We start from the raw sequence: 15,560 nt of genomic DNA on the forward strand, positions 1-15,560 counted from the left end.
AAAATATTCCTTTGCTTAAAAACATGTTTTTCCTGTTTCATGCTTTATGTTCACCTTCCCATCATCCAAACATTTTCCACCACTAAGCTTTCCAGTCTTGCCAGTATCCAAAGCACTAGACCCAGGGCCTGGAATGTCTTCTTTTCTCCCCTCAGTATCTGTTCAAACACCCCATCCTGGGGTTGGGTATCCCTCCAGGATAAAAGGCACACAGGCAGATCTCCTTTCAATTCTTACTGGCTCCCAGTGAGGCAGCCCCACTTGCAAAAGAGGCTGAGCAGCCCAATGACTGACTTGCCTGCAGTCAAATCCTAGCAGGTGATGGAGTAGGGACTGGAAGCCCCCTCTAACCTCTCCTGGGGAGACAAACTCCCCTTATCTCTTATGTCCTCTGCAGGCAGCACGTAGGAGGCATCTTTAAATATTTCCGTCCTGCCCCATCCACACAGCTTGGCCCTTCACAAGCCATCCAGGGTCCTCCTCATAAGGACTGACTGTACCTTTCATCTTATCCTGACCAGTGCTGGTTCCACCTGAAGGGAAAAGAGGAGGCACTCAACAGAGACTTCAAAAATAATTCTTTAGTTCTCCTAATCACAAGAGAAAACCAAACAAAATAAACCAAAAAAATCAGTGGAGCAACGTGGAAAGCATGCCCACAAAGACACCCCCTCCTCCATCATCCCACCACTTAGAAATGATGACAAAGGCCCAGAAAGTGCAGGTTGGCCTCAGACCTGCCAAGGGTCCCAGCCATCTGCTTCAAGGGGGCTCACACACTCATATATACTGTAGCTCCCACACTCCCCTCCCCACCAACTTCTGCTGGAGGGAGCGTGTTCTCCCCTTCTTGGGGGCTGGAGACTCAGGGGAAGGAAGATGCGCCAGAGGGAAGAGAATGAGAATAGGACACCTGAAAAGACTTTGGGGGATCCAGGGCTGGAAAGAGAGTGGGGAGAGAAAGGGGGCCGGCAGGGTACGGAGAGGAGGTGGGGCGGGGACTGGAGTCCCCGCGGGGTGGCCGCCCCCTTCCCTCCCCGCCACTCCTGTAGGCTCCACTCCTGCTGGCTCCGGGCCCTCCCCCTCCCCCCTCCCCCCGGATCCCCTCCCCCTCCTCCTCCTCCCGCTCCTCCTTCTCCGTAGTGGATGGCGGCCGCCGGAGTCGGAGCCCCAGCGGCGTTGCGGGTGAGTGACCAGCCCCAGGGGACAGTCGGGCAGGCAAGGGGATCCTTCTCTGCAGGGTGGGGCCACACCTACTTGGCTGGGAAAGTTTGCGGGCGGGGAGCGCGCGCGCCCCCGGGTCGCGGGCATCTCCCGGGCTCTCTGGGCGCCGTGCGCGGGCGCCCCATCTCCCTCCCTCCGCCTCTGCCGCCCCCAGAGGCATCCCGGGAGGGCCCCGACCGGGCTTCCCCTACGCACGTCGGCCCTGGGGCTGCTGGGACCTGGGTCCGGCTGTAAAGAGAAAACTCAAACAGCAAATCCAGACACACTTTCGAGGGCGGGGGCGGGGGGCGCCTAGTAACCCGTGCGCAGTCCGGGCCTCCCCGACCTGAGTCACCCTCCCTCGGGGGCTGTGGATTTCCACCCCCCCCCACCTCCCCAGGACTCTCACCTGCCTTCTTCCTGGCTCGCGTTCTTCGTGCTGCAGCCCCTCCTCCGCCCCTTTACGCGGGAGGCTCTGGTCCCCCTGCCTCGGGCCACAGCTGGTGTCTCCGGCCGGCTGTCCCCTCCAGCTCTAGTAGGTGGTGACCCACGACCAGCGGCCGCTGTCCCCTCCCAGCTCTAGTAGGTGATGACCCAGGACCAGCGGCCGCAGTCGCAAGGGTCCTCCACACTTGCCCCAGCATTTCCTGCAGGAGTGACAGTGACGTTCACTGAGATTTGGTGTTGGGTCCCCTGGACTCACAAACTCTCCCTTGGTGGGTCCAAGGGGAAATTAAAATATATTCCTACTTAGGCTCTATTTAGGTTTTTACTATTTGTGTTGGTTGAACTTTTTTTTTTTTTTGTAGCCTTTCCTCCTATATACTTTCTTCCATTAATAATGTTACTTCGTATAATTAACCTTTCTAATTCCGAAAAAAAATTAAATTAAAAAAATTTAAAAATAATAAAGAGATAAAAAGAATGCTTGCTAAAAATACTGAGCAGAACTTGATCTTTGGAAAATAAAGACTTCATTCCACACTTAACTGTTGTGGGAGATGGGAGTTCAGTGTGGCTCGTTTTCAGACTACCCCAGACTGTTAGGCCTCCCCCAGGCCAGAAGTTGTAATTTGCCTGACACAAACCGCAGTGTTTGTTGGCGTTTCCCATGCTGGCTCCCCATCTCTCTCCCAACTCCCCCGCTCCCACTTTCTCATAAACAGTTGTGAAGACAACGGTGGAAGGCGCTAAAATGATTAGGACCACAAAGAAGAAAAACAGCCTTGCTTATTTTATTCCTGAGGCTGTTAATGTAGCTTGGCTCCGATTGGGTGGAACAATGTTTAGTTCATTTGTGCGGTTTTATGTCGGTTCTCATTATGGTTGAATCAGTGTTTCCATGACAGGCTTAGTTCTCTGGGTGCTTAGAAGGAGCTCGTTAATTCTCAGATGGGTCTGGACAGATCGAGTCTGGAATTTGGAGGGATTTTGTTTTGTTTTGTTTTGTTTTAGGGTTTGATCTGGGTTGAGATGGCAAGCATCTGCCCACTCACTCAGAACTGGAGGGAGGTGGGAGGGAGCCTGAGCTGAGGTTTGCGTCCACATGACTAAGAAGAAAACACTTCCCTGAGGGGTGAGCTGTGTGAGCAGAATCGCAGGGGGTGTTGAACACTTATTGTCTTTAGGGAGAATGCTCTTCTTAAGAACTTCAGCTGTTTCTGTTTCTATAAGAACGCTAAATGTGGTTGTAACAAATGTATTAGGATCAAGCTCTGAACAACTTGTCAAAACAGGTCAAAGTGTTGAACTATTTGGAAATAAAGATTTCTTTTTTTAAGTTTATTTATTTTTGAGAGGATGCGTGCTCGGGGGAGGGGCAGAGAGAGAGAGGGAGAGAGAGAGAGAGAGAGAATCCTGTCAGTGTGGAGCCAGATGCGGGGCTCCAACTCACAAACCAAACTCATGAACTATGAGATCATCACCAGAGGCGAAATCAAGAGTCAGATGCTTAACCGACTGAGCCACCCAGGCGCCCCTGGAAATAAAGATTTCTTAAAAAAAATTTTTCATTGGAGGGGCGCCTGGGTGGCTCAGTCGGTTAAGCGTAGGATTTTGGCTCAGGTCGTGATCTCATGGTTCATGGGTTTGAGCCCCATGTCACGTCGCGTTGGGCTCTATGCTGACAGCTTGGAGCTAGGAGCCTGGAGCCTGCTTTGGATTCTGTGTCTCCCTCTCTCTCTGCCCCTCCACCACTCGTGCTCTGTCTCTTGCTCTCTCAAAAATAATAAACATTAAAAAAACTTTTTTTCACTGGAAATAAAGTTTAGTTTAAAAAGGATGTAAATTCATATTTCTCAACTGATGCAGTTTGATAGTTCCCCACTAGTATGAATTAGTTAGGTTTTACTGTGGTCTTAAAATGTCATTGATAAGTAAGTGTTGTTACTTTCATTCAAATAGAAAGCCTGTAAGTTTTGAACTTGTTTGGCTCTGTTGCTTAGGAAAACAATGCACACAGATAAAAATCTTTTGTCTCTTCCTCTTCCTGAGGATTTTTAATACTGTATTTAATGCCCTAGAGGTCAGCCTTATACTGTTGGGAAAGAAATTGCCTTTCTGCCTTGTTTAGCTTCTGTGCCACCTCATGGAATCTTGAGTGGTTTGGCATCAGACACCAATGTTTGCTGTGTAGCCCAACAGGCCCCTCTGCATGATGGGGATGAATGAAGGCCAGTAAAGTGAAGGCTAAGGAGCGGGTCATCTGGATGGTAAGATGAAGTCTGCATCCCCAATTAGCCGATAGAAAGCAGCCAGTTATCATTTGGGAGGGTCAGATGAATTGGAAATACATGAAGTGTGGGGCCTGCAGAGAGGAAGAAGGGCAAGGGTTGTTAAGAAGTAAAATAGCCCAAAGGGCTATGATGTGGCCTTTAAAAATCGTACTGTACAAGAACACTGACTTACATAGAACATGCTTAGGGTACGGTGTTAAGTTTTAAAAGCAAGTTATGAAATAGAAAGTACTATAATCTCACTATTTGAAAATACATCAGAAAAAATACTGGAATTACAAACATCAAAGTGCATGGTAGGATTACAGGTGCTTTTGAGGTTTTTTTTTTTCTTGCCAGTATTTGTCAAGTTTTTGCAGTAGTAATAGCTAACATTTATTGAGTATAAACCACTTGGGTATGGTGTTTCATTTTAAAACTCTGTGAGGTAAATACTGTTATTATTCTCATGAAACTGTTACTCTCATGAAACTAGAATCAGAGGGGTAACTTGCCAGGGCTGCATGGCCTCTGTGTACTAGAATGAGATCTTGAATTCAGGTCAGTGACCAAAGTCTATGCATCTTAATCACTACTGTCTACAATCTTCCTGCCATGTATTCTACATTAAGAAAGAAAATGTAGAAAAGGAAAGGTGAAGTATTTTGTACTTTAGTAAGAACTAATGTTTTGGTTAATTGTAAAATGTCTCTGCCTCTCATCTTTTCTGTGTCTCATTGTCACTTCTCTTTGGAAGTCCTTGGGAATTGCTCCAGACTTAGCCAGAGGTAGCTCACCTTCCCAGAAGAGTCAGCTGTACCCCAAAAAGGTATCTAGAATTCCTCTGAAGCTTCCCAGGCAGCCTGGAGTTCCAGGAACCCCCTGGGATTCTGGAGCAGTCCTGGTAGAAGGCAGGATTTTTAAAGTAGATCAGGCATGTTATGTTTTCAAAGCTCTGTCCACATGGGCTTTCGTTGTTCTTGGCATTGTCAGGGGAGTGTGATGGATAGGAAGATGCGGGGAAAGCTCCCAGGCTCGCTTTTGCCTATGTGTTATATGGTGTGTCAGGATAGGTAGGTCATGGATTTACCATTGAACAGGAAAGAAGAGCTTATTATGTCTTGATGCTTGTTACTAAAAAGCACAACAATAAACTATTTTTCGGAAGCCTGGCTGTGTGAGTGGTTCCATGCATTGGCAAAATGAACTGGTTTAGTGGAGGTGGAAATATTCAGCGTGAGTGATTCTGGGGGTGGTTTGGGAAAAAATACCCACATCCTGTACCACAATGCACCCTCAAAAGGAGCCAGGCCCCCCAAGGTCACCTTATCCATCTTCCTCCTGGAAAATACCTAAAGATCCACAGAAACTTGGGCTTTTCTAAAAACATGGTCATTCAAATAACACACCTTTAAGTAGGAGGCTTTATCTCTTCTATTCTTCAAGGAAGAGATTCTGGAAGGCTGATACTTCTTTTTTTCTTTGTTTTTAAAGTTTATTTATTTATTTTGAGAGAGGCAGAGATAGCACGAGTGAGGGAAGGGCAGAGAGGGAGAGGGAGAGGCAGAGAATCCCAAGCAGGCTCTGCACTGTGAGGCAGAGCCTGATGTGGGGCTTGAACTCACTAAACCATGAGATCCGACCTGAGCCAAAACCAAGAGTTGGTCACTTAACCGACTGAACCACCCAGGTACCCCAGGAAGGCTGATGCTTCTAAAGCAACTTCTTATTGGAAAAAAAAAATTGTAGGAGTCAAGGACCCCTTTCCCAAATTATCACATTCAGACCAATGTCCCAGATCTTGTATCCCATTAACTATATGGGAAAGGTCTTCCTGGTCTCAGTGTGAGAAACAGTTCTTGTGAGCAACTTGGCTGTTTTGTCTTGTGGATGCTGTGAATCCTTTAACTGATGTTTCTCACTTCTTATTTGGCTAAAAAGAAGCACATAGCCAACTTAGTTGCCTACTTCTCACATTTGTGTAGGACTTTATGGCCTGTATTTTCAATAACTAATAATGTTATTTATTAGACACCTCCTATTTCCTACCTTTACTTTTCCTGTGGTCCCACTTTCCTCACCTACTTTATAGGCACATCTCCGAGATATTGCAGATTTGGTCTGGACCACTGCAGTGGAATGAATATTGCAAAAAAGTGAGTCAGATGAATTTTTTGGCTTCCCAGTGCATAAAAAAGTTATGTTTAGGGGCACCTGGGTGGCTCAGTCAGTTAAGCATCTGACTTCGGCTCAGGTCATGATCTCACGGTTTGTGGGTTCAAGCCCCTTATCGGGCTCTGTGCTGACAGCTCAGAGCCTGGAGACTGCTTCAGATTCTGTGTCTCCCTGTCTCTCTGCTCCTCCCCTGCTCACATTCTCTCTCTCTCTCTCTCTCTCTCTCTCTCAAAAATAAACATTAAAAAAAAAGTTTGTTTACACTATACTGTACTTTATTAAAGTATGCAATAATTATGTCGAGGCAAACAATGTACATACCTTAATTAAGAAAATACTTTATTGTTAAAAAATGCTAACCATCATCTGAGCTTTCAGTGCGTAGTAATCACTGATCACAATCACCATAACAAATATAATAGTAATGAAAATGTTTGAAACATTGTGAGACTTACCCAAATGTGACACAAGGACGTGATGTGAGCAAATGCTGTTGCAAAAGTGCGAATAGACTTGTTCGATGCAGAGTTGCTGCAAACCCTCAATTTGTAAAAAATGCCATATCTGCAAAGTGCAATAAAATGAGGTATGCCTGTGCATTGTTTTGTTTCATCAATTCAATGCAGTTTGGAGACTGCTCCTTCAGACACCCCACTTCTTCCTTCTGAGTTCATTTTTCTTCATGTGAATGTAAGTTTAGAAGAAGTTCTTTCGTAAAAGAGCTTTGGTAAACTTGAAAGTATTCGTTTTCCTGAAAATGTCTTTATTTTGCACTTACAAAGGAGAGTTTGAGTGTAGAATTTTTGACTTACGATGATTTCCCCTGAGTACTTGGGAAGATATTGTACCATTGTCTTCTTGCGTCTGTTGCTACTCCTAAGAGTACCAAGTAACCTTGGACGAGTTACCTAATTTCTCTCAGTCTCTTTGTCTATAAAATAGATAATAATATCCACCTCAAGGATAATTGTGAAGAGATAATGTATGCAAAATATTGCCTGCCATATAAGGAAACTCAATAATTTCTAGCTTTTAGAATTATTTTTATTTTTTCATAATTTCTTGGCTTTCTTAGATTTTACTAGTTCATATAAACGTTAGTTTGTCTAGTCACACGCAAAGAGAAAACCACATTGGGATTTTTATTGAACTTGCATTCACATTATATTCCAGGGAACCGATACCTTTACAATATTAGGTCTTTCTATCTGCTCCTTTTATTCAGGTGGATGGTGTTTGGTGAGTTCCCCTATCAGTGTCTTACACAACTTTTGCTGTATTAATTTCCTATAGGTTTTGTTGATATTTTACATATCTTTTATTATATTTTCAAATTGGTTATTTGCTGGCCTATAGAAACATTTCTGATTTGGGGATTTTGATCCTGCATCTAGCATCCAAGCTGACTTCTCTTAATAGTTCTAAGAGTCTGTATGTAGATATTATTGAATATTTTATGTAGACAATTACAAAACAATACTAATTTGTCTTTTCATTCCTTGTGACTTAGATCTTTTTCTTGTCTTATTGCATTGGGTAGACCCTTCAGTACAATGTTCAATAATAACATTGATGGCTGACCAACCAGCATCCTAACTCACATTTATGTTGAAAGGAAGACTTTGTGAAGCAGATGTGTTCCCTTGGGTCATGATGGTGATGTTCTATCTCTGTTGGGCATGTGTATTTACTTGTGTCTGTTATAACAGTGCAGACAGATTTATACTGAATGATCGATTCTTTATATGCAGCTGGCAGCATCTCCGGGAATGTTGTTTGGTATCAGCTGAGGCTATTTATAGGAAATGTTTAAGGAGATCTATGCAAGCATATCTTTCCCGTATCTTCCCAACAAATCTATTCTTTTAAAGAACCAAATCAGCAGACACTTTTGGCCTTCTCCCCTGGTCCTCACATCAGCCCTAGGTGATAATGGAAAAGAAATGGACTTTGGAGTCCGGCAGATCTGGGTTTGATTTTAAGCTTTGCCACCAACTAGATGTGTGGCTCTATTTTAGTGTATTTGGGCTGCTGTAACAAAGTTTAACAGACAGGGTGACATATAAACAACAAAAATTGATTTCTCATGGTTCTGGAGACTAGCAGTCCAGAATAAGGGTGCTGGCATGGTTCCGGTGAGGACCCTCTTCTGAACTGCAGACAGCCATCTTCTCACTATGTACTCACACCATTGAAGGGGCAAGAGATCTGTCTACATCCTCTTAGGGGCACTGATCTCATTCATGAGAACTCCATCCTCGTGACTCAGTTACCTCCCGAAGGCCCCATCTCCTGATACCATCACCTTGGGGGTTAGGATTTCAACATATTAATTTCAGGCGGACACAAACATTCAGATCATAACAGTGGCCTTAGGCAAGTTACTTAACATCTCTGAGGCTACGTTTCCTTTTCTATAAAACAGTAGTAACAAGACCTACCTCAATAAGTTGTTCTGAAGATTAAGTGAGATAACAAGAAATAATATGGACCAAGTTCTTGGCATATGTTAAAGCTCATAGATAGTGGTCTCCTGTTATCTCCCCTCCACTGTTCTGTCTCTTTCAAATCAGGATTGTGCTTCAGAAGGTCTAACCAGAGAGACTTTTAGGGAGAGGCCATGGGAACACCTCATAATAACTTAGGTTTTCTTGTAGATTTCTCTTGGATGAATTTCCTTAAAGCCTTGAATCACCATTTTGCTTTTGCTTTTGTACCAACAGCTTTTAGTTGTCCCCACAACATGTTGATGGACATTTCTATAGAATAACTGTGTTGTTATTTGAGTGTCTTTCTTAACCACAAGTATCTCTTTGCTTTAGTAGTTGGTGTTCCTGTCCTTCTGAAGATAAAAACCCTTCATTTCATTATGGAAAATAGCATTTTAAATGCAAAGACCAGGGGGCTCCTGGGTGGCTCAGTCATTGAGAGTTGGACTTTTGATTTCAGCTCAGGTCAGATCTCGTGGTTCTTGGGATCGAGCCCCATGTCAGGCTCCTTGCTTGACAGTGAGGAGACTGCTTGGGATTCTTTCTCTCTCTCTCTCTCTCTCTCTCTCTCTCTCTCTCTCTCTCTGCCGCTCCTCTGCTCTCCTCTCTCAAAATAAATAAATATACTTAAAAAAATTAAATGCAAAGACCCCAGAGAGAGTATATAAGGAATAAATAACAAAATGACTTCTGGGATTAGGTTTTCCCAGGAGGGATTATGAAGTTCCTGAGTAATTAAAGGGTTTCATTGGGGGTGGGGAATCGACAAAGGAGAGGCAGCCATAGTGGGCAGAAGAACTGAAGGTATTCCTTGAGGGTTTCACAAGACCTAAAATCTGCCTGTTTACAACATCATTTGTCTGGGCCCTGTGGAATCTGTACTTGGCCCAGAGCTTTTTTGCAAGTGTCTTATCAGAAATAATAATGATATCTATGATGGCTCTTAAGTAGAGGAAAAGAGCATCATGAAAACAAAACATAATTGGAATTATGGGGATGTGCCTCCATATAAATATCTGTGGCCTGGAGCATAAAAATAACTTTTCCATTGCAGAGCTAAGCCAAGAGTTTCACAGAAGCAGCATTGAGAATCTAATTTAAAACAGCTATGGCCCAGAAATTCAGAGACGGGACTGTCATACTGGCCTCTGTTCATCCCTTTGAAAGTTTTCTCCCCTAGCTCACTGTAATGCATATTCAGGGCAAGTTTGGAGGCACTAGAAGACAGTAATTGATGCTACAAACCTTGCTTTTGTTGGCCTCAGTTTAGCGTTAATACCAACATAGAGAAATGTTTTAATCTCACATCTTTACAACTGAGAACTCCCCTAGTGCAGCTCTAGGCCTTTTGCTTGTTTGTGGTTCAAAGCAGAACCTCATAAATTTTGTGAAAATCCCCCTGGTGGCTGCCAGTCTAGCTTCAGTGGAAGGTGCCTCGTTGGGGTCATTGTAAGTAGTAAGGCAGCTACTTACCAGGTGCTTCTGATTTTCATAAAATTATCTTGAGGGAAAACAAGTGATCAGGCTTTCCTGGGAACTGGGTGATAATGTCAGAATCTTCCAGTCCAGAGAAAGCTCAGACTTGCCTAGATGAACATTTCCCCCCTCCGCCCCGCCCCAAAGGCAGAAACTTGTTATTTTAGGGTTCCAACCTCATCCCCTTTATCATTTTTCTTTGACTATCAGCTCCCAGTGGGAATGGCTCTGTACCACACGTGATGGGGTTTACCCAGCTTTAAACAGCCCCCTGCTTGTCTGGATCTGCCTGCTTCCCGCCCACACATTCCCCTCTCCTGCCCACATGTGCCCGTGCGCAGGTGCACACAGGCCTTAGTGGGCTGTGTTCGGGCACCCTGCTGCAAACTCCACCACTTGAAGCCTGCTTGTTGCCCGTGTGGCCAGAGGAGGCGCCTTCCTGGATTCTCATGAGAGCACTGTATGGGCTTCCCCAGCAGCGGGCTGCCTCCAGAGACAGGAGACCCACAGACTCTCACCGCCTGAGACAGGTGCTGGCTCCTTTCTGGGTTTCCTAGTTTGTCCGAGCTGTTCGCCTGCTATTCTTGTGAAGAAACTTTTGTGTTTGTGTTTGTTTTTGTTTTTAAAACACCTTTCCTCTTGGAACTTTTCCTGTTTGTCTTGTTTCTGACTCGTTGCCTTGCTTGGACTTGACTTATCCGTGCTTCTGAGACCCTGATCTTACTTTGTTTAGGACTGCTTCCCCCCCCCCCCCCACCTCCCTTTGGATATATGTGGCTCATGCATGCAGCCACTACCTCCTGAGTGGCTGCTCTGTTTGAGGCTCCTGCACATCGAGACTGGTCATGAAGCTACAGCTGAGATCACTTTTCTGTTGCCAGCAAGTCACTGTGGAGAAAGGTGATGATGATGTGTGTCTGCAGAGCTGTGGGGTACTTGCCCCCGTGCCATGAGAGAGGTACATGAAAAACAGTCTCTCCTCTCTTCTCCTATTTTAGACTTAAATCAAGTGTGTGTGTAGGCAGGAGCTATCAGGTTCAGCCCTGGTTTTCTCCTGCTTTCTAACTATCGCCTCCTATCGGGTTTCCCTGCCCCTGGCCTCACTGCCTTCCTGTCCATCCTCCACTGTAAGAGCTTTCTTTCTGAAATTTTGATCTGATCCTGTTTCCTTTCTCTAAATTCTTTCACTGAATCCCGTTGCCTTTAGGATAAAATCAACTCCTTACGTGACACAGAAGGGCTTCTGTACCTTAGTCACCTACCTGCCTCTTTATGGCAGCGCCATGTTAGGCCCTGACTCCAGCTGGGCCCCTCTGCCTGCAGAATCAGGCTCTCTTCTGTGCCTCCCCCCCACTCCCCTGCCGCCTTTGCACAAACACTCACCGCTCTCCAGTCTGCTCTGCCTGATCAATTCATATCAGCCTTCAGGATTCAGTTCATAAGCCTGCTCTTTCAGAGGCCTTTTCAGTCCTGGCAGCATCACTCCCCCACCACACGGACGTACGCATACCATCCATTACGGACACATAGCCATCATTCTCACCGATCTTAACTAAGCACCTGGCTGTGGGTCCCCATAGTAGCCTGCATTAACAAAACGTTTGAGAACTGTCTGTACTAGACAGAGAATACCCTGGGGTAAGGGACTGTGACTATTTTTACTTGTACCAGTGTGTAGTATAGTGTTAAGTGTGCTCAGCTATCATTGTTGAGTGAATGTGTGCATGCATGAAAGAATTAATTAGTTTATATACACACACACTACGTGTTCACACACAACAAGATGTGGTTCCCTATGGGACGCTTACTTCAAATCTCACTGAGAATATTTCCAAAGCACTTAGTAGGTGCTTAGCGAAGGTCTGTTGAATCAAAGAATGAATGCACATACACACAAACTATGGACAATTTACCCCAAATGTACTGAGAAGAGAGCCATAAGATAACTCCACTTCCTCTTAACTGCAGTAGAAGGAATGTGGGACTGAAAAATCAAAGATGAGAGTTCATCTTCTTGGCTGTGTTACCTGAGTGAATCCTTTTACCCCTTTGGACCTCTATTTCCTCATCTGTCAAATGAGGTGTTAGAAAATACATTTAATGTCTATTGAACATTCTAGATTCAGTCTACTTTAGAAGGACTAAAGTCAAATAACCAGCTGCTTTCTACAAAGTGGCATGAATTTGAGACTCTCATTTTTTGGTCTCGTTGTGGAGATGTTCATGATAAGCCGTTAGCACTGGGCACAGCAGCAGAGCCAAGAAAAGAGATGGACCAGAGTTTGGCCAAAGGGGCAGGAGGCCAAGACCTCTTTGGAAAGCAAACACAACTAGGGGCCATGGCCAGGATGCCATGCTCTGAGCAAGGCAGGGGCAGCAGTCAGCGTTCCATGGCAGCCTGAGGTCAAAGCTGGCTGGAGATGACCAGGAATGAAGCATTGGAGGGGCCTGGAGATGTGTTTCAGGGGCGTGTGCTCCTCCTGGGCAAGTCTGTGCAAAGACCCGATGCACGTCATCAAGGCCAGCTGTCTTCAGTGTTGTGAAGAATAGGCAGGTGAAAAAGTGTTTAGATTTAGCTTGTGTCCCTGCAGAGCACAAATGAAAGCCAGGAGGAGGTTAATTTGGGGTTAATAGGAGGGAGAAGAGTTTAATCGTGCCCCAGTGATAATGAGATGAACTCCTCATAAAGTGACATGGTCCCCATTAATGGAAGAGTTCATGCAGCAGCTGGTTAATTCCTCTGCAGAGATGTTGTGTTAGAGATTCCTCTCTTGTGAAGGTTGGATCAGACGATGTTTCAAGTATTTTTCTGATTCTAAGAGAGCCTTTGCTTCTCATGTTCTCCACAAATCTTGTTTAGGGACACACTTTCAGATTTTATAGCCCATCCTTCTGTGATGTGGTTTCAGCACACCCCACTATCCTGGTGACCAGCCTTTGGGAACTCTGTAGTCTTTGACTGTCCCCCTTAAAGTGGAGCACTCTGGATTGGACGTCATGTACCAGGATGTGGCCTGGCCAGCTCCTCTCTGGGGACATTACACAATTTTTGTAGGTAGTAGACCTATTAATTCCTCATCTCTCTTCTCACTCTGAGCTGGGCTATAAAAGCAAACAGCAGCGAGCCTGGGCTTCTGGTATGTCTCAGGCCACTGCAGGTGGTAGATGGACTTCATTTCCTTCCATCCACTTTTCTCTGCTGGAGTTGAACTTCAGATGTCTCTGTGGTGGAGCTTCTAATCCAGACAGACTCTCGGGCTTGGGGGATACTAACTGTACTGGAAACTTCCATAGCATTCCATCTGGGGCTTCTCAAGTGCCTCACATTTCACCCCAGATGTCTTCTTGCTTTATTATTTGTTCCTTTCCCCCCTTTAGTTTTCTTTTCCATCTCTTCTTTCTCAACTCCAAGCCCACTGAATACTACAACATTTCTATTTGTGCAGTGTTTTTCTTTTCAGATTCTTTGCCCTCTTGGCATCCTGGTGAATAGGAATGCGGGTGGCTTGTCAGTTCCATTGTGCATATGAAGAAAAATGCCCAGAGAGGTTAAGTGATGCGCTTAATTTATTGGCAGGGCCAAAGAGGCCCGGAACCTGGTTTCCTGACTTCTGTCCCATCCCTTGTCCTGGAGCTCATACTGCATTTGCTCTTAGCACTGGAAATGCAAAGGGCATCAAGCTTTTCTCTCTGTGTGTGGTCATTGTACCAAAAGAGTTTCCCCCGGGGGAGCAATCCCAGGCCCGTAGTGACTCTTAATCTGAGACCATATTGAAGTAAACAAGCAAGAGTAACAAAAGCAAAAGAATTTATAGTGCTTCATATTTTTCAGAGAAACTTCTGAGTTCTTCACCTTATATGATGCTCCCCAAAGCCCTTTGAGGTAGAAGAACTTGTGCAAGCCTTGTTTTGCAGGGGAAGGTCATGAGTGGAGTCCAGGTCTGAGGTCGAGGGAGGAGGCCCTGAGCTCCTGGTCCACAAATTTTCCACATGGCTGTGCTTCACGAAAACCAGGAAGAGGGTGTAAGTTGTTTCCCTCTGCTATCAAAGGCAGTGGAGACCCATGGTGCAGGCCTAGACTTCTGAGTTTGGAAGTTGGCCTAAGATGTAGCTTCGTGTCATGAACTGGAGCGAGAGCTGGGCCAGGGGGCTGGGGCAGGCTTTGACCCTGGATTTCAGGCTGGTGAATATAAGACCAGATGGGAGGGGAGCGTGCAGGCTGGGAGAGTTGGGTTTTTTTTTTTTTTTAATGTTTACTTATTTTTGAGAGAGAGCGAGAGTGCAAGCAGGAGAGGGGCAAGGAGAGGGGACAGAGGATCCAAAGTCAGCTCTGTGCTGACAGCAGCCCAGTGTGGGGCTCAAACTCACGAACCATGAGATCATGACCTGAGCAGAAGTCGGATGCCTAACCGACTGAGCCACCCAGATGCCCTGAGAATTGGTTCTTAAGATATGGGTGAGAAGGGCTCGGCCTCCTGCGGAGAGAGGTGGTCTTCTAAGATCTGGTAGATGCACTAGTGGGGATTTCCTAGTGTGAAGAAGGACTGTTCTCACCAAATGTGTCTTGTTATTGTCTTGGGTTTTTTTTGCCATTTATTCAGCAAGCACCTACTGAACATAAGTAAATCTCTAACATATTTATAGTTTAGTTTTTCTTATGACGACTTCCCATATATGTGTGTATCTATATATCATCTCACATATAGTTATTCTCATTAATGCACATAACCAAATCATGGGAGTACAGACTATTTTCCTTCATTTATCATTATGAAACTGAGACCCAGGGAGGGTAATTAGTTTGCTTAAAGCCCCATGATTACTTAGAAGCTGAGCCAAGTTCAAAAATCCATGTTTCTTGAACTCTTTTATTGGTACTTCTAACTGCCTTCCACATGTAAGCAGTTTCTAACCTTCAAGGTGTATGCTTTGAAGAGAAATAGAGAAAAACAGCTTTGTAATTATTACTTGGGGTTTTGCTTTATCTTTAAAGGCTGGAAAACCGGAATGCAGAGTTGAAACATAACGAGCCCTTTTTGTTAAACCCCAAGTGGGCATTGTATGGTTGTTACTCTTTAAGTCAACCAGAAATGAGTCCTCTTCTTAGATTTGGAATTAGCTTCTGTGCTCTGGTGCATCCTGACCTGTGTCGGGCACCTTAGTTACGTGACCAAATGGAGCAGTGCAGCAGGAAGAGAATGTTGGCTTTCCTCAGCAAAGTAGTTACCGGTGAGAGGGCAGGGGTCATGGTACAACCAACCTGGCTCCCCCTGTAGTGAAGGAAGGTCATTGTCTCAGAGCTCCCAGGGCTCAGATATGTGACTCAGCTCAGAGTTCAAGTCTCCCTTACAGCCCACCATAGCCTGTGCCAGGCCAAAGGGCCGAGCTCCTCTAACCCCTCCTGCTCCTGTAATGGACACACAGAGCTCTACTGCCCTGAGCCCTGGGAACTGAGGCTGACATGCTAAGCAGGGCTGGTGCCTAAGATACCTCATCCTGTTGG

General features: G+C 45.3%; 1 protein-coding gene across 2 annotated transcripts in view; it reads left to right on the top strand.

Annotated features, from left to right (window-relative positions):
- Positions 1 to 1,095: 1,095 nt before the first annotated feature.
- STON1 (stonin 1) overlaps positions 1,096 to 15,560 on the top strand; it is a 50,851-nt gene continuing 36,386 nt past the window's right edge. The window contains exon 1 of one of the 2 annotated variants that reach the window (XM_003983974.6): positions 1,096 to 1,185. The gene's annotated coding sequence lies outside the window, so the exon portion shown is untranslated. Of the gene's footprint in view, positions 1,186 to 10,016; positions 10,588 to 15,560 lie in introns of those variants that run through there. The other variant, XM_019827159.3, reaches the window with a different exon arrangement.

Source organism: Felis catus, chromosome A3, assembly GCF_018350175.1.
Source record: "Felis catus isolate Fca126 chromosome A3, F.catus_Fca126_mat1.0, whole genome shotgun sequence".
NCBI classification, from domain to species: Eukaryota; Metazoa; Chordata; class Mammalia; order Carnivora; family Felidae; genus Felis; species Felis catus.